The sequence below is a fragment of the Rana temporaria genome, chromosome 4, assembly GCF_905171775.1.
Source record: "Rana temporaria chromosome 4, aRanTem1.1, whole genome shotgun sequence".
Taxonomy (NCBI): domain Eukaryota; kingdom Metazoa; phylum Chordata; class Amphibia; order Anura; family Ranidae; genus Rana; species Rana temporaria.
In genome coordinates this window covers 287131274-287153495 of record NC_053492.1, presented here as the reverse complement: position 1 = coordinate 287153495, position 22222 = coordinate 287131274, and positions in this window count along the sequence as shown.

Genomic DNA, 22222 nt, shown 5'->3' with positions numbered 1-22222 from the left:
ATACCGGCGGGACACTTAGCAACACAAAGCAGCAGACCAGGCGAATCGCACGACCAGTGACCAGTTCCCACACCCTTTGGTAACACTCAGACCATGACAAGGAAGAGGAAGGAAGACAGAAAGCCGCACAAACTGACGGAATTCTTCCCGCTCAGTCAGCATGGAGATAGGCGGGAGGGCGCCGGTGTGTCATCCACGCTGGCGCGCCCTGCTCGCTCTCCTCCCCTCTCCTCTGCCTCACATCACAGGCACAGTGGATCCCAGGGCAGCCCGCAATCATGTCCAGATACTCCACAAACAGCTAGTCCAGCAAAGGCTAGGTTTAGAATGGAGGAGCCGCAATGCAGCCCAGTGCCAGGACCTGATGTTGATTCGGGGGATGACACGAGGGAACTACCTGCTCAGATCGAAAAATTCCCCACCACAAACCAGCCTGTCATGGATACCATGCTGAAGGACGTGCTGCTCTCCCTCAGGAGCACCATCCAGGCAGACATGATGTCCTGCATGAATAAGTTTCACAAAAAAATACAAGCAGTGGAAACGAGGGTGGAACATATTGAAACCAAGATGGGCGAATACGCCACTACGATCAATGGTCTGGTAGACACCCAGGAACAGGGAGAAGATGAGTTGGAGGGTGTCAAAGCTAAATTAGCAGATTTGGAAGACAGGAGTAGGAGAAATAACTTAAAAATAAGAGGAGTCCCTAAATCAGTGTAGCAAGGTGAGCTCAAAGCCTACGCCACCACTATGTTCTCAGAGCTACTCCCAGATCTCACAGCGATCGACGTTACGATCGACAGGATCCATTGTCTCCCGAAACCATCTTATCTTCCCTAAAAATATACCCAGAAATGTTATCCTGAGAATGCAATTATTTCACGTTAAAGAGCAATTAATGGGGTCATGCGCTCCAAAGACCGCGTACCGTCCGAATATCAGCACTTGCAATTCTACGCCGATCTTTCTCAGTACACCCTGAAAAAACGGAGGAATCTGGCTACTGTAACTAAGGCACTGAGAAACCATCAGATAACCAATGGGTGGGGTTTTCCAACCAGCATCACCATTACTAAAGAGGGCAGAAACCATGTGGTGAATTCGCTGGATGGTGGCCTGGCCTTACTCAGGGCATGGAATATTCTCCCTGATGCAGCAAACGATGCTGACACTGTGAAAAAAACGAAACCTGTGACCCAGGAGTGGACGAAGGTCACCACCAAAAACTCTACAAAACACGCCTAAAGCCTGGCTTACACGACCACAGTATTGAGTCCCGCTGAGGAGGGGCTTGGCTTTCTCTAACACAAACGTTGCCCCCCCAATTGTGCCTGAGCAGCTTCTTGCTGCACTTTGAGATACTGTTGTTCTCGCTTGACCAATTGGTCAGTTCTTCAGTTAAATGTTTGCTGCAGCTCTGATGCCGGAATTACAAGCTTGTTTTTCTATTTTCTTTTTCAACTTATTTTGTTTTGTTCTCTTGTCTTGCTTTTGTCCGTCCGCCGAAGCGCACTCGGAGGGCCGGCTGGCCACTCATCAAGATTCGTCTGAGATCTCAATTATTGAACAATTACCTCACTACCTACTATCTGGATTCGTCTGTGAACCTCCATGGAGCGCCACCGACACCGACGAAACCCAAAGCTGTATGGCCATCTGCACAACCGTGAGTACTATGATTACACTCACTGTGTGCATATACAAGTGCTGGGACTGTTCTATACACGCATTGGGGGAGTCTGCTCAACTTCCATCCCACCTCTCTCCAATATGGAGTTCTCATATCAATGACACTACTCAGGTATTATGGGAGTGACGTTCCTCTCTATCAATACTAAGGGACTAAACCACCCCGTAAAGCGTAGGGAAATGTGGGCCGAAGCCCTGCAACACGGAGGAGACATTCTGTGCGCCCAGGAAACACATTTCTGTATCTCAGCACAACCCCACTGCTCTCACAAAAATGTTCCACATGTTTTCACGGCGAGCGCCAACATTAAGAAGCGGGGAGTCCTCACAGCTATACAAGACTCAGTATCCTTTAAACTACATGAGGAAATCAGAGATAGCAATGGAAGATTCCTGATCATAATATGTGACATTAACTGGATTAGCTGGTCAACGTATACTCCCCTAACCGTCATCAATTACGCTTCATTAACAGACTTATGAAAAAGGTTGAGCGTATCAGGAAAGGTGCCTTGCTAGTCTGTGGGGACTTCAACCTGGTCCCTGACCGATCTATGGACTCTACTTACACTCCCTCCCGTGTGGGCCCTTCGCTTCAGCAAACAATACGACAACACAGTCTATTTGATGCTTGGAGGTGTCACCATGCTGACGAAAAGGACTTCACCTTTTTTTCGTCCCCGCATAGATCCTATTCGAGGATTGACTTATTTTTGGTTGACTTTGGCCTGTTAAACAAAACTACCAAAACGGCCATCAATACTATCACCTGGTCGGACCACGCGTCCATCTCTCTCTCACTATCTGACGCTTTCTCAGTAGACGCATGTCCAGTATGGAGAGCTAACCCCTCACTCCTACAACTACCAGACTCGAAAGCCTCCTTGGAAGATCATTTGAAGGATTTCTTTGAGGTTAATGTGAACTCAGTTAGTGATTGTTCTGCTTTATGGAATTCTCATAAAGCTTTCATGAGGGAAATATTTATTAAGATTGGAGCAGGGGTAAAGAGGCGGAGGCAAAAACGCATCAAAGACTTAACCAGTGAAATTGATGTTTTAGAGGTCCAGAATAAAAAGGCCCCATCTCTTTTGATCTCTAACAAACTCACGAAGCTACGGTGTGACCTTAGACTGTGCCTTCTGGGTGACTTTGAGAAATCATCTAGACGGCTTAAAGCCCAATTTTACGCTAATAGTAACAAGGCAGGCAAAATCTTAGCTCGTCGACTCCGCGGCTATAGATACAAATCTAAGATACCCTTCATCGACCTCCCCACGTCGAGAATTAAACATTACCATCCTAGGGACATAGCGGATGCTTTTAGCAGCTACTATGCCTCCCTCTACAATCTCGAGCAGGACCCCCACACCTATCAACCTAAGCCTGCCCTGATAGATGATTTTTTGTACAGGTTGTCACTCCCCCGTCTGACATCTGATCAACTCCAGATGCTAAACTCCCCATTTTCCACACAGGAAGTTTCTCCAAACTAGTCAAGTCTAGACGGGCGGGTGGAGTGGGCATGGTGGTGCTGAGGGATTACTGCATAGCAACTCTTCTAGGCCCAAATTAAAGCATGGTTTCCAAATTCAGGGCACAGGAGATGGTCGGAATTAGAGAGTTATCAGATACCAGGTCATGATCTATATACCTTCCTCTTAATGTCTCGTAGCGTCAATCTGCAACGGGACGAGTTCTCCCCGACGATTCTGGCGTCGCTTCAGGGGTGGGAGGTATTTACCTCTCTTAGTTTTCACCAACAAGTGTGCTCGAAGGTACCTGTCCCGATCCAGTGTCTGACCAGCGCAATTCCTAATGTGAATTTGGACGAATGGGTGGCCAAAGGGATAAGAGATGTAACGGACATAATGGTAGGCCCGGCCCTAAAATCATTTTGTGCTCTTCAATTGGAATTTGGCCTATCGGCTAAAGATGTTTACTATTATTTGCAGATTAGTCACCTTTTGCGAACTCATCCGATAAAGACCATCTCCTTGCCATGGCAGGTCACCTTGTTCTACAATAGCACTACCGTCAAGACTAGGGGTATCTCCATGTTCTACATGTTACTTAATGATAAAGAGGTCTTTACTAAATCTTCAGCAGTACTTGAGTGGGAAAGGGAGTGGGGTAAAGCATATTCCTCTGAACAGTGGCAAAAGGCTTTTAACATAACATATACGGCTACAAAATGTGTGAACTTGTGGGAACTTAACCAGAAAATTTTATTAAGATGGTACTTAACCCCCTCTAGAATAGCAAAATGTGCCCCACAGGCCCGGAACTGTTGCTGGAGGTTGTGTGGGAATTTAGGAACTTTGTTCCATATTTTCTGGGTTTGTTTTTTGGTGGCTAAATACTGGAAGGATGTCTTTCAGGTTATACTCGATGTCCTAGGTCTACCACTACCAATGGAGCCTGATATGGCATTGCTTTCGTTGGGTATTGAGTCTCTCCCCCCTGATAAAAGAATAATAGCCACACACATTCTCCTAAGTGCGAGACTAGTACTCGCCCACCACTGGAAACAAGTACATCCCCCTCCCTTGCTGGAGGTGATCACGACCACCCACACCCATGCCACATACAAACTACTATTCGCCTCCTCGCAAAATTCCCTACATAAAATACGCCCCCTGTGGCAACTATGGTTTGATTGGTACGAGCGGTACAAATTTCCTTGAATACAAATTTCGCAGAGCATAGAATTTTGACTTCTTGACTCTTCGATGCGTTGGCTGTTGCCTCCATTGGTGTGGTGGAGGGCGGACGGAGGGTTGCGCTTGTTTGTTTATTTTACTTTTGTACTTTGTTTCTACTGTCTTATAGTATTTTAAATTTCTTTTCTTTTGTTATGTTATTTTCTATGATTTCTCGGCTCATTAGGCCTTCTAAAAGTATTTGAACGACTCATTTGAGACTACGTTGCTAAGTATTGAACATATATGTTGCTGTTGCATCAGCTATGGGCTTCGAGCCTTGTTATCTGCTACTTGAAATTTTTTCAATAAAAACGTATTGAAAGTAAAAAAAAATTACGAGGGGTTCCCACCAAATATCCATACCAGGCCCTTCAGGTCTGGTATGGATTTTAAGGGGAACTCCTACCCAAATTTAAAAAAAAATTGGCGTGGAGTTCCCTCAAAAATCCACACCAGACCCCTTATCCGAGCATGTAACCTGGCCGGCCGCAGAAAAGAGAGCGTCCCCCCTCTCCTGAACCGTACCAGGCCACATGCCCTCAACATGGGGAGGGTGCTTTGTGGTCCCCCCCCAAAGCACCTTGTCCTGATGTTGATGGGGACAAGGACCTCATCCCCACAACCCTGGCCGGTGATTGTGGGGGTCTGCGGGCAGGGAGCTTATCGGAATCTGGAAGACCCCTTTAACAAAGGGGACCCCCAGATCCCGGCCCCCCTCTGTGTGAAATGGTAATGGGGTACATTGTACCTCTACCATTTCACCAAAAAAGTGTCAAAAATGTAAAAAAAGACAATAGCCAGTTTTTGACAATTCCTTTATTAATGTCTTCTTTCCACGCTTCTTCTTCTCCCATCTTCTTCTTTTCTGCTTTTTTTATTCAGGTTTCTTCCTCCATCTTCTTCTTCCTTTGCTTCTTTCTTGGGTCTTCTCGTCCGCATCTTGCACCGGCTTCTTCCTCCATCTTCTTCTCCTTCCTCTGGTCTTCTCGTCCGCATCTTGCATGGCTTCTTCTTCCCCGGACGATCCGCTTCCGCTGTGTGAAATGGTAATGTACCCCATTACCATTTCACACAGGGGGGGGTAAAAAAAAATCGCAATAAGCATTTATCGATTCGTTTGTGCAAAATTAATAGTGTTTACAAAATAGGGGATAGTTTTATTGCATTTTTTATTTTTATTTTTTACTACTAATAACTTCGTGACTGCGACATTATGGCGGACACATCGAACAATTTTGACACATTTTTGGGACCATTGTCATTTTCACAGCAAAAAAATTCTATAAAAATGCATTGTTTACTGTAAAAATGACAATTGCAGTTTGGATCCATACCAGACCTGAAGGGCCTGGTATGGATATTTGGGGGGAACCTCACATCATTTTTTTTTATTTGATGGTGGGGTTCCCCTTAATATCCATACCAGACCTGAAGGGCCTGATAGTTGAATTTTGGGGGACCCCCACGTTTTTCTTCTTTTTTTTTATGGGCATTGACTGTATTCTTTATAGCCATGAGTACTTTAAAATTACTTTTTTTCCCTTCAGAAATTACATCTTGTACAAGGACAGTTCTAAGCACGGGAAACATGCACTACTTCACAGGCATACTATATCCCCCTCCCCCCTATGACATTTAAAGGAATATTTCACTTTTATTGTTTCACTTTAACCACTTCCATACCGCGCCTATTCTGGCACTTCTCTCCTTCATGTAAAAATTATATTTTGTTCCTGGAAAATTAATCAGGACCCCCAAACATTATATATATATTTTTAACAGACACCCTAGGGAATAAAGTGGCTGTCATTACATTTTTTATTTCCAACGATATTTGCGCAATCATTTTTCAAACACCTTTTTTTTCATGAATTTAAAAATAACAAAACAGTAAAGTTAGCACAATTTTTGGGGATAATGTGAGAGACAATGTTTCACTGAGTAAATAGATACCTAACATGTCACGCTTTAATATTGCACACACTCATGGAATGGCACCAAACTTCGGGACTTAAAAATCTCCATAGGCGACGCTTGATTTTTTTTTACAGGTTACCAGTTTAGAGTTACAGAGGAGGTCTAGTGCTATAATTATTGCTCTTGCTCTAATGCACACGTCAATAACTCACATGTGTGGTTTGAACGGCGTTTACATATGTGGGCGGGACTTACATGCTTGTTCGCTTCTGAGTGTGAGCTACTAGGGACAGGGGCGTTTTATTTATTTTTTTAAGGGCCTGATATGCTCCTGAAGGGGAACCCACGCCGTTTTTTTTTTATTTGGCGCGGAGTTCCCCTTCAAGCTGAAAACGATTCGAGCATTCACGTGCGTAAGTGCCCGAAATCCCCGCTCACGCATGCGCAGTACAGAAATAAACCTCCCGCAGGTTTAAATGTACTTGCTGGCGCAGAGGCTAGTTTTCACAAAAATCACTTTCAATTCGGCCCGTAAATGTTAAACAAACATATGTCACTACACTTCCCCACATCACCCCACATCCCCCCCTAATAAACTCACTCCCAAACACTTTCTTTTTACATTTCTAAATGCCATGCACCAGGTCCATAGGGGCGCACCATGCGCCCCCTCCTGGGCGCAGTCGGCATTATAGTAAATAAGGAATTGTGCTGCATTGCCAGCGCATTCCTTTAGTAAATTCCAAAACAACTGTTGCTCCAGACTTTGCTCCATGAATCATGGAGCACAGGCTTGGTAAATCAGCCCCTATATCCCACCATGTTTTAATTTTCTTATCAAACAAATGACCTAATTTCCTAAATGAGGCATTGAGATCACCTTGGTCAGAGGAAATGGCTGTTTTTGAAAAGACATCTGTGAGGATGTTCAATACATCATCTGAAAATGGAAAGAGTATGGCACAACTGTCAACACATGGCCGTCCACCTAAACTGACAGGCCGGGCGAGGAGAGCATTAATCAGACAAGCAGCCAAGAGGCTATTCTGGAGGAGCTGCAGAGATCCACAGCTCACATGAGAGAATCTGTCCACAGGACAACTATTAGTTGTGCACTCCACAAATCTGGTCTTTATGGAAGAATGAGAAGAAGAAAGCCATTGTTGAAATAAAGCCATAAGAAGTCCCATTTGCAGTTTGCGAGAAGCCATGTGGGGGACACAGCAAACATGTGAAAGAAAATGCTCTGGTCGGATGAGAACAAAATTAAAATTGTGTCCTAAAAGAAAAACGCTAAGTGTGGCATAAAACTAACACTGCACATTTCCCTGAACACACCATCCCCACTGTGTGTCAGGACCTGCACTTGAACCTGGGACCTCAGCTGTGTCTGGCAATGAACCTTCTCACTGAGCTATCTGAGATGCTGGACAGCGCCTTGTCAGATCTATAGACAACCCTGCCTTGTACCTTAATTTCAGCTGAACCTTGAACTCTTTGCTCCTCCCACGAACTTCTTGATATAAGCCATGTCTCTGCATTTCCTCCTTGCCAGAATATTGTGCTATCTCCAGCCAGTATCTCGCTCCTGTCTTCCCTGCTGCCGTCCATATTTTCTACTGCTCGTTATTGACCCTTGGCTTGTTCCTCGACTACACTTCTGCCTGATTCCAACCAGCAACTACTCATTACCGACCTTTTGGCTTGTTTACTGACCACGCTTCTATTTAATCCTTACCTGTTCATCCGCTACTGAACCCCGGCTTGCTCACCTCCTGGAGGAGTGATCCTGAGGACCGCGACCTGGTGCTAACATGCAGCAAAATCCATCTCCACCATCAGGAGCTCTGGTGAACACCAGTTAGCACTTAGACTCTGCACCTCAGATGAGCCTGTGTCATCTGCCAGGCCTGTGTACCTATCTTGATGGGCAGTGGTAGTCCTGCAACTGCTGTAGCAATTGGCCTTCAAGCTCAACGCCTGATGGTTACACTGTGAAACATGGTGGTGGCAGCATCATGTTGTGAGGATGCTTTTCTTCAGCGGGATCAGGGAAGCTGGTCAGAGTTGATGAGAAGATGGATGGCCTGTTAGAGTCTGAAAAAGACTTGAAACTGGGGTGGAGGTTTTCCTTCCAGCATGACAACAGCCCTAAACATACAGCCAGACATACAATGTAATATTCATTTGTTAGAATGGCCCAGTCCAAATCTAGACCTAAATCTAATTGAGAATCTGTGGCAAAACTTGAAATTTGCTGTTCACAGATGCTCTTCATCTAAACTGACAGAGCTTGAGCTATGAATAATGGGCAGATATTTCACTCTCTACATGTGCAAAGCTGGTAGAGACATACCCAAAAATTCTTGCAGCTGTAATTGCAGCGAAAGGTGGTTCTACAAAGAATTGACTCAGGGGGGCTGAATAAAAATGCACGCCACACTTTCCACATATTTATTTGTAAAACATTTTGAAAACCATTTATTATTTTCCTTCCACTTGACAATTGTGTGCTACTTTGTGTTGATTTATCAGATAAAATCTTAATAAAATACATTTACGTTGTTGGTTGTAACATGACAAAATGTGGGAAATTTCAAGGGGTATGAATACTTTTTCAAGGCACTGTATATATGAATCATGCCATGATTTTATCTGTCACTTCTTTGTACTCTATCATTCATCATTGAGGCTGCATGTAAACATTTTTCTGCATTACGCCTTTCCCCGCTGTTTTCCATAAGGGAAGAATTATTATTTGTCTATACCCCTATGATCGATGATAAAACATTAGATTGTTTGAAAACCATTCATAAGAAAGTGCATGTTCATGGAAATAGAATTGTAAGTAAATGGAAATGTTTTGGATTACTACAGTTTGAATATCAGCATTCATCTTTCCATAAACGTACTGAGTAAGCCGACACTATGTACACTGTAAACATTTTGGCCCGGATTCACAGACAGCGGCGCACATTTATGCCGCCGTAGTGTATCTCATTTACGCTACACTGATGCAGCCGGGAGAGGCAAGCATGGAATTCACAAAGCCCTTCCTCCCAAAACTGCGCTGGGTTTTCTAGGCGCAAGCCAGCGTAGGTGGGCGTGAGCCATGCAAATGAGGCGTGACCCCATGCAAATGATGGGCCGAGTGCCAGACAGATACGTATAACTAACGGCGCATGCGCCGTCCCGTGTGCGCATCTCACTGCGCATGCTCACAATCACGTCGAAACAACTACCTAAAATACGCCGGATCACTGCCTACGGCGTGAACGTTACCTACGCCTAGTCATATTCACGTCCAACATAAACTACGTAAAATATGCGGGCTTGTGTTCCCTAGTGCAGCCCTTTGCATGGATGCTGCTGAGTTACACCTCCTTTATGGGGCATAACTTTACGCCGTACGTACAACTTACGCGCACCAGTTGTAGCCTGGGTCAGTCGCAAGTATGATCGTGAATCATCGTATCTCCCTCATTTGCATATTTGAATAGAAAATCAATGAGAGCACCACATGCGTCCAGCATAAATATGCGCCCACTCTACGCTGGCGTAGGCAAGTTACGTCGGTGGAATAAAACCTGTTTTTAGTTTTGTGGGCACGGCGCACAGATACGACGGCGCATATTTGCACTTATGCGGCGTATCTGGAGATACGTCGGCGCAAGTGCTTTGTGAATCCGGGCCTTTGTTTCTTTACTGCAAATAGCCTATATTATAAATGTCAGTTTAAAGGATAAGATCACCTTTGTGAACATGTTACATGTTCCACCCATTTTTAGGATAGAACATGTAAAATGTTCCTGCTCCTGCAGCCTCTCCTAATTGTGACAGTGGGACCTTCTCCTTGTACCTGCTGTCACAATTTGAAAAAGAACGCAGCTATGCAGGACCTCGCCCACACAGCTGAATCATTCATTCACAGAGTTTTGAACTACAAGCTAAATACAAGTACCTGCAGCCTTTTTGCTTGTAGTTCCCAATGAACTAACAGGGCGCTGGTGAGCACACTAGTGGTTCATTGATGCTTCCTGTAATTCAGTAACTGCCTGCCTATACAAGGTATGGGCAGACAGCTACACGGACAGTCTGCAGGAGCCCAGCATTGCACCCACAATCTGCTGATCGTGCAATGTTTCCAGGCTCTTACAAAAAAAATTTTTTAACCTGCACAAAAATTCTATTTTTTTTTTTTAGAAAGGTGAACGTATTCTTGAAATATACTTGTGGGGATTTTTTCTATCCTTAATTTTTATGAAAAGCATGCACTCATTGGCCTGTTGCTGTGATCGATGTGCTCACTACCCAATAGCAAGCAGAGGTGAGTAGAGAGGAGGTTAGAGGCATTGACAAAAAAAACTAGTCAAAACTTGTACCCTATTCAGTACTTGTGCAGGCATCTAGAAATAAAGATGCCCACAAGTTTTCTTTAATATTTCAACCAGTGTTTTCCCTGTATTTTACCCATGCTAACATGTTGTAAGAGTCGAGATCAGTTTGCAGCCCACTGGTGAATACACTGATAGGATTGACTTTGTATTTTGATTCAACCCCAACAAAGCCTGTTTTTAGTTTGATGAACAGGCAAAAAATATAGCCATATTTGTCCGGTTTTCTCTTGTTTATAAACAAACATCAGTCGTAAGTCGTTTTTAGGCAGTTGGAATACCAACATAAAATTACAGATCCTCAAATGGCTAGTGCTGTATAAATATTGGACAGGAATCCCAGGTGCTGTCATTGACCAAATATGTTTTTTACCATACTAGATTATCGAGGCTACCCAGTTTTCCTGGCCATTTTGTTTATGTACAGAAGTCATATTTGCAATGTGTGCAGTGTGATAAGGGAACATTTTCAGGTGGTGGTTCATTATGTTGGTGGGTCAACATTTTCAGGTCATTGTGATTATAGTGGATCTAAATCACTGAACAACATGTTTGACTTGGGTTTGGATGGGGAGCATTTTTAATTTTTTTTTTTCTAAAAAAGAACTGTTCCGTGTTTTTTTTTTCTGCTTAGCACTAAAAGAATAGTAAGATTAGGGTCTATTTTAATAAACTTCACTAGGGTTTGATAATATGTTCAGTGTTCACAGGTAGGGATGAGCCGAACACCCCCCTGTTCGGTTCGCAACAGAACCTGTGAACAGACCAAAAGTTTGTGTGAACTTTATAACCCCGTTAAAGTCTATGGGACCCGAACGTTTAAAATCTAAAGTGCTATTTTTTAAAGGCTAATATGCAAGTTATTGTCCTAAAAAGGGTTTGGGGACCAGGGGACATGTATCAATGCAAAAAAAAGTTTTAAAAACGGCCGTTTTTTTCGGGAGCAGTGTTTTTTTATTTTATTTTACAATTATTTATTATTATTATTATTATTATTATTATTATTATTATTATTATTATACAGGATTTATATAGCGCCAACAGTTTGCGCAGCGCTTTACACTTTCTTTGTGAAATGGTAGAGGTACAATGTACGCCATTACCAATTCACATGGCAGGGCGGGATCTGGGGGTCCCCTTTGTTAAAGGGGTCTTCCAGATTACGGTAAGCCCCCTGCCCACAGACCCCCACAACCACCAGTACAGGTTGTGGGGATGAGGCCCTTGTCCCCATCATCATGGGGACATGGCGCTTTGAGGGGTCACAGACCCCCAAAGCATCCTCCCAATGTTGAAGGCCAGTTGCCCTGGTACCGTTCAGGAGGGGGGGGTGCTCTCTCGTCCCCCCTCTTTTCCTGCAGCCTGCCAGGTTGCATGCTCGGATAAAGGATCTGGTGTGGATTTCTGGGGCAATTTTTTTTTGAATTTTGGGTGGAGTTCCCCATAAAATACATACCAGACCTGAAGGGTTTGGAATGGATATTTGGGGGGAACCCCACGTAATTTTATTTTTTAATTTGGTGTGGGGTTCCCCTTAATATCCATACCAGACCTGAAGGGCCTGGTAATTGAATTTGGGGGGACCTCCACACATTTTTTTTTTTTATGAATGACTTTTCTCTGTATTGCTGGGAGCCGACAATTCATTAAAGCCGCGAGTGATTTTAAATGACTTTTTTTCCTTCAGAAAGGACACTTTGTGCAGGGACAGTTCTACAGGACACAAGCGCTACTTCACAGGCATAGTATACACCCCCCCCCCCAGGTATGAAATTTAAAGGAATATTTCACTTTTATTGTTTCACTTTAAGCATTATTAAAATCACTGCTCCCGAAAACACTGCAGTTTTTAAAACTTATTTTTGCATTGATACATGTCCCCTGGGGCAGGACCCAGGTCCCCAAACATTTTTAATGACAATAACTTGCATATTAGCCTTTAAAATTAGCACTTTAGATTTCTCCCATAGACTTTTACAGGGTGTTCCGTGGCTTTTCGAATTTGCCGCAAACACCCCAAATTGTTCGCTGTTCGCGGAACAGGCGAACAGGCAATGTTCGCCTGTTTGGCGAAGCTCATCCTTATTCACAGGTTTCCTATTGGGTTCACTGAATCTCCTGTGAGCTGAACTTTGCTTGGTTTGCTCATTCCTATATGTAACAAATCTAACATAGCCAGTGTATAATCACATGGAAATGAATAGTCTACATTTTTTAATAAATTTTAAACTTTCAATTTGTTTGCTATCCAACACTGCATTTTTTAAAATCTCTCTCTCTCTCTCTCTCTCTCTCTCTCTCTCTCTCTCTCTCTCTCCCCCTCTCCCTCTCTCTCTCTATATATATATATATATATATATATATATATATATATATATATATATATATGAGAGAGAATCTCAGAAATGTGAGTATACCCCTCACATTTATATAAATATTTTATTATATATTGTCATGTGACAACACTCAAAAAATGACACTGTTCTTCAATGTAAAGTAGTGAGTGTACAGCTTGTATAACAGTGGAAATTTACTGTTCTCTCAACACACAGCCATTAATGTCTAAATCGCTGGCAACCATATTGAGTACACCCCTAAGTTAAAAATTCCAGATAGGGCCTAATTGGCAATTTTCCCTCCCTGGTGTCATGTGACTTATTAATGTTACAAGGTCTCAGGTGTGAATGGGGAGCAGGTGTGTTACATTTGGTGTTATCACTCTCATACTGATCACTGGAAGTTCAACATTGCACCTCATGGAAAATATTTCTGTGAGGATGTGAAAAAAAGAATTGTTGCTCTAAGTCAGTGATTCTCAATTCCAGTCCTCAGGCCCCCCCAACAGGTCAGGTTTTCAGGATTTCCCTCAAATGAAAAGGCTGTGGTGATTACTAAGGCAGTGAAACTGATCAAATCACCTGTGCAAAATAATGGAAATCCTGAAAACCTGACCTGTTGGGGGGGCCTGAGGACTGGAATTGAGAAACACTGCTCTAAGTAAAGATGGCCTAGGCTATACGAAGATTGCCAAGACCCTGAAGTGGAGCTGGAGCATGGTGGCCAAGATCATACAGCGGTTTAACAGGACAGGTTCAACTCAGAACAAGCCTCACCATGGTTGACCAAAGAAGTTGAGTGCACGTGCTCAGTGTCATATGCAGAGGTTGTCTTTGGAAATAGACGTATGAGTGCTGCCAGCATTGCTGCAGAGGTTGAAGGGGTTAGCCTGTCAGTGCTCAGACTATATGCCACACATTGCATCAAATTGGCCTACATGGCTGTCGTCCCAGAAGGAAGCCTCATCTAAAGATGATGCACAAGAAAGCAGGCAAACAGTTTGCTGAAGACAAGCAGACAAAGGATATGGATTACTGGAACCATGTCCTGTGGTCTGATAAGCCCAACATAAACTTATTTGGTTCAGATGGTGTAAAGCATGTGTGGCGGCAACCAGGTGAGGAGTACAAAGACAGGTGTGTCTTGCCTACAGTCAAGCATGGTGATAGGAGTGTCATAGTCTGGGGCTGCATGTGTGCTGCCAGCACAGGGGAGATACAGTTCATTGAGGGAACCATCAATGCCAACATGTACTGTGACATACTGAAGCAGAGCATGGTCCCCTCCCTTTGGAGACTGGGCCACAGGGCAAACTCACCTCCAAAATGACCACTGCCTTGCTAAAGAAACTGGGGGTAAAGGTGATGGACTGGCCAAGCATTCTCCAGACCTAAGCCCTATTGAGCATCTGTGGACTCCAGTGGCAATTTGTGACTCTCTGGTAAACTCCATGCCCAAGAGGGTTAAGGCAGTGCAAGAAAATAATGGTGACCACACAAAATATTGACACTTTGGGTCTAATTTGCACATTTTCACTTAGGGGTGTACTCACTTTGGTTGCCAGCGGTTTAGACATTAATGGCTGTGTGTTGAGTTATTTTGAGGGGGCAGCAAGTTTACACTGTTATACAAGCTGTACACTCACTACTTTACATTGTAGCAAAGTGTCATTTCTTCAGTGTTGTCACATGAAAAGATATATTAAAATATTTACAAAAATTTGAAGGGTGTACTCACTTTTGTAAGATACTGTATGTACAGTATATAATTTGTGTATGTCACCATTTTCTTTATACACCTGGTACTGAATTTCTGTATTGCACCCTGCCCTGTCATTCTCCTCTTCCTTCCTAATACATTCTATGTTCTAGAGATCACAGGCAATAGGCATTAATACATTATTGTTTATTCCTGAAAACAGAGATATCATATGAAATTGGCTGCACATTTTGTGACAAATTGTGTTGCACAGCGCAGCTGTTGTGAATTAATCTAGTGTAGACTGCCAATTCTATTCCCAACACATTGATTACTAAACAATTCTCATTTTTTCCACATATGTTTAGTGCTTCTTTTTTTTTTATAGGAACTAACTAAAAATTGCTCTAACATATAGTTTTAACTTTCTAATTTCTACGCTTTGTGTCCAACATTCTTAATTATACAGATGCACGGTCTTGAAAATTGTGTTTCTCATTAAATGCACATACTTTTGTTTCAGTAAGTCCTTACTGAGCACATAGAAATACAATATCAAGAAGAAGGCAAATGGATGCACATGTCGATCATGAATGAACAACTTGTCTTATGAGCAGAGCAGGTAGAAGGAGGACATATTATTATATGTACACCAAGAGATCGTATTTAAAAATTTGGTAACATTACATCAATATGAAATGTGAATGTGAGGAAGATACAGAATTATGGACCAGATTCACGAAAGAGATACGACGGCGTATCAGGAGATACGCCGTCGTATCTCTTTCGTGAAACTGGTCCATAATTCTTTATCTTCCTCACATTCACATTTCATATTGATGTATCTCTGTTTTAGGGCCGTTCTAACTATGCGACTGATTCATAGAATCAGTTACGCATAGCTAGCCCTAAGATCCGACAGGTGTAATTGAATTACACCGTCGGATCCTAGGATGCAATACTTCGGCCGCCGCTGGGGGGAGTTTGCGTCGTAAACCATCGTCGGGTATGCAAATTAGCAGTTACGGCGATCCACGAGGGTTTTTCCTGACGTTACATAGTCGCAAGTTTTATATTCCCGTCGCAAAGATAGGGGTACTTTAACATGGTGTAAAATTACTCCACCATGTTAAAGTATGCCCGTCTTTCCCGCGTTGCTTTTGAATTTTTTTGTTTTCCCGGCATAAGTACGTTACGCACGTCGCGATTCTCAACACGTCAGCGCGTCGTAATTTCGTGTAAAGCACGTCGGGAAATTTACCCGCCCCATTTGAATTGGGCCGCCTTGCGCCGGACGTGTTTACGATACACCGCCGCAAGTTTACAGGTAAGTGCTTTGTGGATCGGGCACTTAGACTGAAAACTTGCGGCGGTGTAATGTAAACGGGTTACGTTACGCTGCGCCGCAGGTACGAGAATCTGGCCCTATATGCATAAGTGATTCCTGCCAATGTTAGGTAAATGTGAAAAATTATCATGAAGACAAGATAATTGTGGAAAGTGTGAATGGGACCAAGGACTTTAGATAACTCAGTAGCAGATCGGCGGCTCTCCTGACAGGGGGGGTTAGCGCTGATTGTTTATCAGCGCAGCCCCCCCTCGGATCGCCACACTGGACCACCAGGGATGCCCACCCTGGAGCACCAGGGTGGGCAAAAAAAAAAAAAATGACAGAAAAAAAAAAATGACAGAAAAAAAATAAAAAAAAAGCATAAAGAAAAAAAAAAGATGCCAGTCAGTGCCCACAAATGGGCACTGACTGGCAACCTGGCAAAAATCAGTGCTGCCACCCCAGTGTCCATCAGCGCCACCCCAGTGTCCATCAGCGCCACCCCAGTGTCCATCAGTGCCACCCCAGTGCCACCCCACAGTGCCCATCCATGCCCAGTGCCCACCTATCAGTGCCCATCTGTGCCACCCATAAGTATCCATCAGTGCCGCCCATGAGTGCCCATCTGTGCCGCCTATGAGTGCCCAGTGCCGCCCATGAGTGCCCATCAGTGCCGCCTATGTGTGCCCATCAGTGCCGCCTATGTGTGCCCATCAGTGCCGCCTATGTGTGCCCATCAGTGCCGCCTATGTGTGCCCATCAGTGCCGCCTATGTGTGCCCATCAGTGTCGCATACCAGCGCCGCCAATCAGTGCCACCTCATCTGTGCCCGTCAGTACTACCTCATCGATGTCCATCAGTGCCATCTCATCGGTGCCCATTAGTGCCGCCATATCAGTGCCCGTAATTGAAAGAGAAAACTTATTTACAAAAAAATTAACAGAAAAAAATAAAAACGTAATTTTTTTTCCAAATTTTCAGCCTTTTTTTAGTTGTTGCGCAAAAAAAAATAATCGCAGAGGTGATCGAATACCACCAAAAGAAAGCTCTATTTGTGGGGAAAAAAGGACGCCAATTTTGTTTGGGTACAGTGTAGCATGACCGCGCAATTGCCATTCAAAGTGCGACAGTGCTGAAAGCTGAAAATTGGCTTGGGCGGGAAGCTGCGTAAGTACCTGGTATGGAAGTGGTTAAAGTAGTACTGAACCCACAACAGTAAAATCAGTCTGTATATGCAGTAAAGCATGATTGTTATTCTCACTGTGGAACCTAAGGGGTTAATCCTCTGCATGTAAAAATGCTGTTTGATCCCGTCTTCTCTGATATTCCCATTCTGTTACTGTCCACAATCCAACTGATGATAGAACAGAGCCTTGGAGGCACTCTGCACATGCTCAGTTTGGAGTGTAAGGTCTTAGGCCCTGTACACACGATAGAACATGTCCGATGAAACCGGTCCGCGGACCGTTTTCATCGGATAAGTCCGCTGGGAGATTTTGGTCTGATGGCTGTACACACCATCAAACTGAAATCCCCGCGGACAGACAGCGAGGTGACGTGGCGGTGATGTTGACGCCGCCACGTCACCAAACCAGGAAGTCAAATACTTCCACGCATGCGTCGAATCCATTCGACGCATGCGGGAGATTTCTGTCTGCTGATTAGGTGTACTAACCAGCGGATATGTCAGACGGACAGGTTTCCAGCAGACAAGTTTTAAAGCATGCTTTAAAACTTTTGTCTGCTGGAAACCTGTCTGCTAGGTTGTACACACGGTCGGATCTGTCCGCTGAAACTGGTCTGCGGACCAGTTTCAGCAGACATGTTCGATCGTGTGTACAGGGCCTAATGCACACTGGACATTAAAATAATGTGATAAAAACGGCAGTAGCTTTGCAGTGAGTTTTCCAACTTTTTTCAGCTATTATCAATGTTTTTGTACTAGCATTTTTTAGCGTTTATTAGCATTTTCTAGCGTTTTTCCGTGTTAGCGACCGGTCCAAACCAATGAAACCGGACCAAAATGGTCCAAACCGACCGTGTGTACGGCCCATCGGTCTGTTGTCCTTCGGACAAAAATTAGAGAACTTGCTTTAAAATCGAATCGATTGACGGCTGACCATCGATCAAAACCGATGGTTAGTACACAAAAGCATCGGTTCAAAACCTGCGCATGCTCAGAATCAAGTCAACACATGCTTGGAAGCATTGAACTTTGTTTTTTTCAGCACGTCGTGTGTTTTACATCACCGCGTTCTGACCCGATCAGTTTTTGAACTGATGGTGTGTACGCACATCAGACCATCAGTCTGCTTCAGCGGTGAACCGATGAAAACGGTCCGTCGGACCATTCTCATCGGATGGACCGGTCGTGTGTACGCGGCCTAAGTGTTCAACCTCCAAAATGGAGTGGACCCAGAAGCATTCATTTGTAAAACATTAATCATTACAAGTTTGTGGTTAAACCAGAAGATAGTTTAAATAGCAGAAGAGGTGATATGAGAAAGGGACCACTTGTCTGTGAGGAACATGTATATTCTAGAATAGGTGCAATGAGACATTGAGAAATAAGAAAAATCATGTTTAGTACTATGATGGCACCTCCAAATGTCAAACAGATCATGTTCTTGGAAAAAGGAACAAAACCATTTTTTATTACATAGTTACATTTTTTCCAGAAAGAATAAGTTCAGTGCTCATAATCTTTCCTCATAACTAAGATCGTCCAGTCCCTTGATAAGCTGTGTTACCCTTCTCTGGACCCTCTCCAGTTCCAGCACATCCTTCTTAAAGACCAGAGCCCATAACTGGACGATATACTCTAGGTGCAGCTGGACCAGAGTCTTGTAGAGTTGGAGAATTATTGTTTTATCTCTGGAGTTAATCCCCTTTTTAATGCATGCCAATATTCTGTTGGCTTTGCTGGCAGCAGCTTGGCATTGCATGCCATTGCATGCCATCTTGTTTCTAACCCACAACTCCTCCAGAACCTACTATCTACCTACAATCTACTTTTCGAAATTCTTCCAGGGGTTCTCCCCCTTTTAAACTTAAATCTTTTTCATCGGATGGTTTAGCGCTGAACATTATATCAATAATGTGTATGTGTGTCCTCCTAATGTTGTTAAAAAACTGAGCTGCCTGGTATTTGAGCTATACAAATTAACCAATGTGTACAGAGTGTTGTTAATTTTACAAACAACCACTACATAGCGGTTATTATGCACAGAAAACCTGTGTATCCCTGTAATGGTACGCTGTGTATGTCCTGTGTGAACAAGGCCTTTGGCCCCTTTAACACAAGCACACTGATCGGGTCTGCCTGTCCATTTTTTAGGTGGGCCCAATCAGACCACCCATTTTTCCCTATGGACATGATGTGTCCGTTTACACCCACCTGCATCTGATCCAGTCCACTAAAAACAGAGTGATGGGGATTTCATACCCCATCCATCTAGCAGATCGGATCAGATGGCATCCGATGGAAATGTCAGTTTCCATCCGACCATTCCATGTAGGGCACCGGACTCAAAGGTTTGTATGATTTTTTTTCAAGCCACATAATTAGAGCCTAAGGCTCCAATTGGCTTGAAAAAGGTTGGGCTCGGGCGCATAGCATTGCACCCCGAACCCACCCACTTGTAAGTTGTGACAATAGCGAATTAATATTTGCTATTGTCTTCCGGTTTCTCCTCCTGGTCAATCAGGGTGGATCAGGTTGGCTGGGAGGAGAAGCAGAGGTATTGAGGGGTGAGTGCAAGGGGGAACTGTCACCATGGAGGGGTGAGTGCGGGCATACCTGGGGGGTCTGACTATGTTTTTGTTTTGTTTTTTATTTACTTTTTTTATTTTTTTACAGTCATTACTTATTCTTTTTTTTTTGGGGGGGGGGGGCGCCTGTAAAGCGCCTGAAAAATGCCTCATCCGCAATCCCAGTGTGAAAGCTTGAGTGCTTTTACACTGGGGCACTGTGCTCACAGGACGTCCAAAAAAGTCCTGCAAGCAGCTTCTTTGAGGTGCTTTAGGAGCGGTTTATACATTGCTCCTAAAGCGCCCCTGTCCATTGAAATCAATGGGCAGCGGCGCCGAAGCGCCTCGGCAGCGGTGCTTTGTGGACACTTTTAACCCTTTATTTGGCTGCTAGCGGGGGTTAAAGGGGTTGTAAAGGTAAAAAAAATCCCTAAATAGCTTCCTTTACCCTAGTGCAGTCTTTGCGTTTTCCTCATTTCTTCTGAGAAATCCTCACTTCCTGTTCTTCTGTGTGTAACTACACACAGTAATGCAAGGCTTTCTCCCTGGTGTGGAGAAAGCCTCTTGAGAGGGGAGGGGGCGAGCAGGAGGGTCAGGACGCCCACTAACACACAGCTCCTTTCTCTATCTGCAAAGTAGAGAGCACAGTGGTGTAGTGAGTAGCAATTTCGCCTAGCAGCAAAAAGGGTCGCTGGTTTGAATCCCGACCACGACACTATCTGCCTGGAGTTTGCATGTTCTCCCTGTAAAAAAGAGGAGGAATTCAGCGCTGGATTAATAAGAACAACAATAAGAAAAAATAATATAATGCAAGCCAGCACTGAAGGATCAATTCAAATAAAAAGTCCCAAAACAGATTCAATAACAAAAAGTGCAGCGCAAACAAAAATTTAAACATATAATAGCATCATAAGTATAATCAAAAAAGAGTCCATAAAGTGCACTGGTGAAAAGAAGAGGAAATCTAATAGTACTCCAATCCAATCGTGACTGCGTGCAAAATTCCAAGATCAGTGACCCACAGGACAGATCCTCCACCAGAATTTATAGATGGCATCTCACCTGAACTATTCGACCCATGGCTAGGTCACAAAGCATAAAACTCAAAAAAGCATCCAGATCTCACACAGGCATAACAATCAGCAGGCAGCTCAGCAGTTCCCCAGATCCACGGAATGATGAGAAGTTTATTCAAATACACAAAAGGGAAAGACTAGTGCTCTCTGTATGGCAAAAACGTTTATTTAAAACAAAGGTTAAAAGACTCACAATTACTGACACTCATGGCCGAGTGTGTAGCGAAATAGCATATCCCGGGTCTCCAGACATCCGGATACACAGGCAGCACACTGATCAGATAGTGAGGCGGCGATCGCGGGTGACGTCACGTGACTCCTCCCCCCCGTACGCGTTACGCCCCAGTGGGCGGGACTTCATCAGTGTGGGGTGGAGAGATCAGCGTGAACGTCCCGCACTGGCCTAAGTAATGTGCCGTTGTCATAGCAACCAAATGCACATCAAAACCTGCAAACCTGCGCCATCTAGTGTTTCCTTAAGAAAAGGCAACAGGCAACAATTACCATTCAAACGAACAGTAAACAGGAATAAAGGTCTCACATAAAAAGAGAACCAACAGGTAAAAAAAGACCAATCACATATTAAAAGTTAAAACAAGTAGTAAAAACTTACCGATAAAGATTACAAATTAATTAATTAATGACGTCATCCGTAATCGCCTCCTCATTACAAAAAAGGTATCTCAAACAAAAGTCGCCAAGCTGACGATAAACATTAACAATATCGTTACATTATATTACAACCATAAATAGTAAAATTTCACTATAATGAGTAGTAATGAAGAATAATAATGTAAAAATTTAAGATAAAAATAAATATAAAATTAAAAATAAAATTAAAATACCCCATACACTAAATGTCATAATTAACGGTTGGAAATAAAACAATTGAGATCAAACTCAACATTGAGGCCAGCCGGAAAAGAAACCTTGGTTTCATAAATCCAAAAGGATTCTCGGCGGCTCAATTGACTGATGTGATGCCCACCTCTCCAATGTTTGGAGACTTTCTCTATGCCCCAAAACTTGAGACCCTTGGGGTCCCTGTGATGGCATTCCCTAAAATGCTTGGACACACTATGGTTCTTAATGCCACGTCTGATATTACTAATATGTTCTCCCACCCTCACATGCAACTCTCGTGAGGTGTGTCCAACATATTGTAATCCGCACTCGCATTCGAGCATATAAACCACGCACACCGTGGAGCACGTGATCAGCTGCTTAATCGGGTATTCAGTCCGAGTGACATTGGAAACAAATGATTTACGTTTTTTGATGTTAAATTTGGCGTGCCTACAAGTCGCACACCGGCCACAGGCG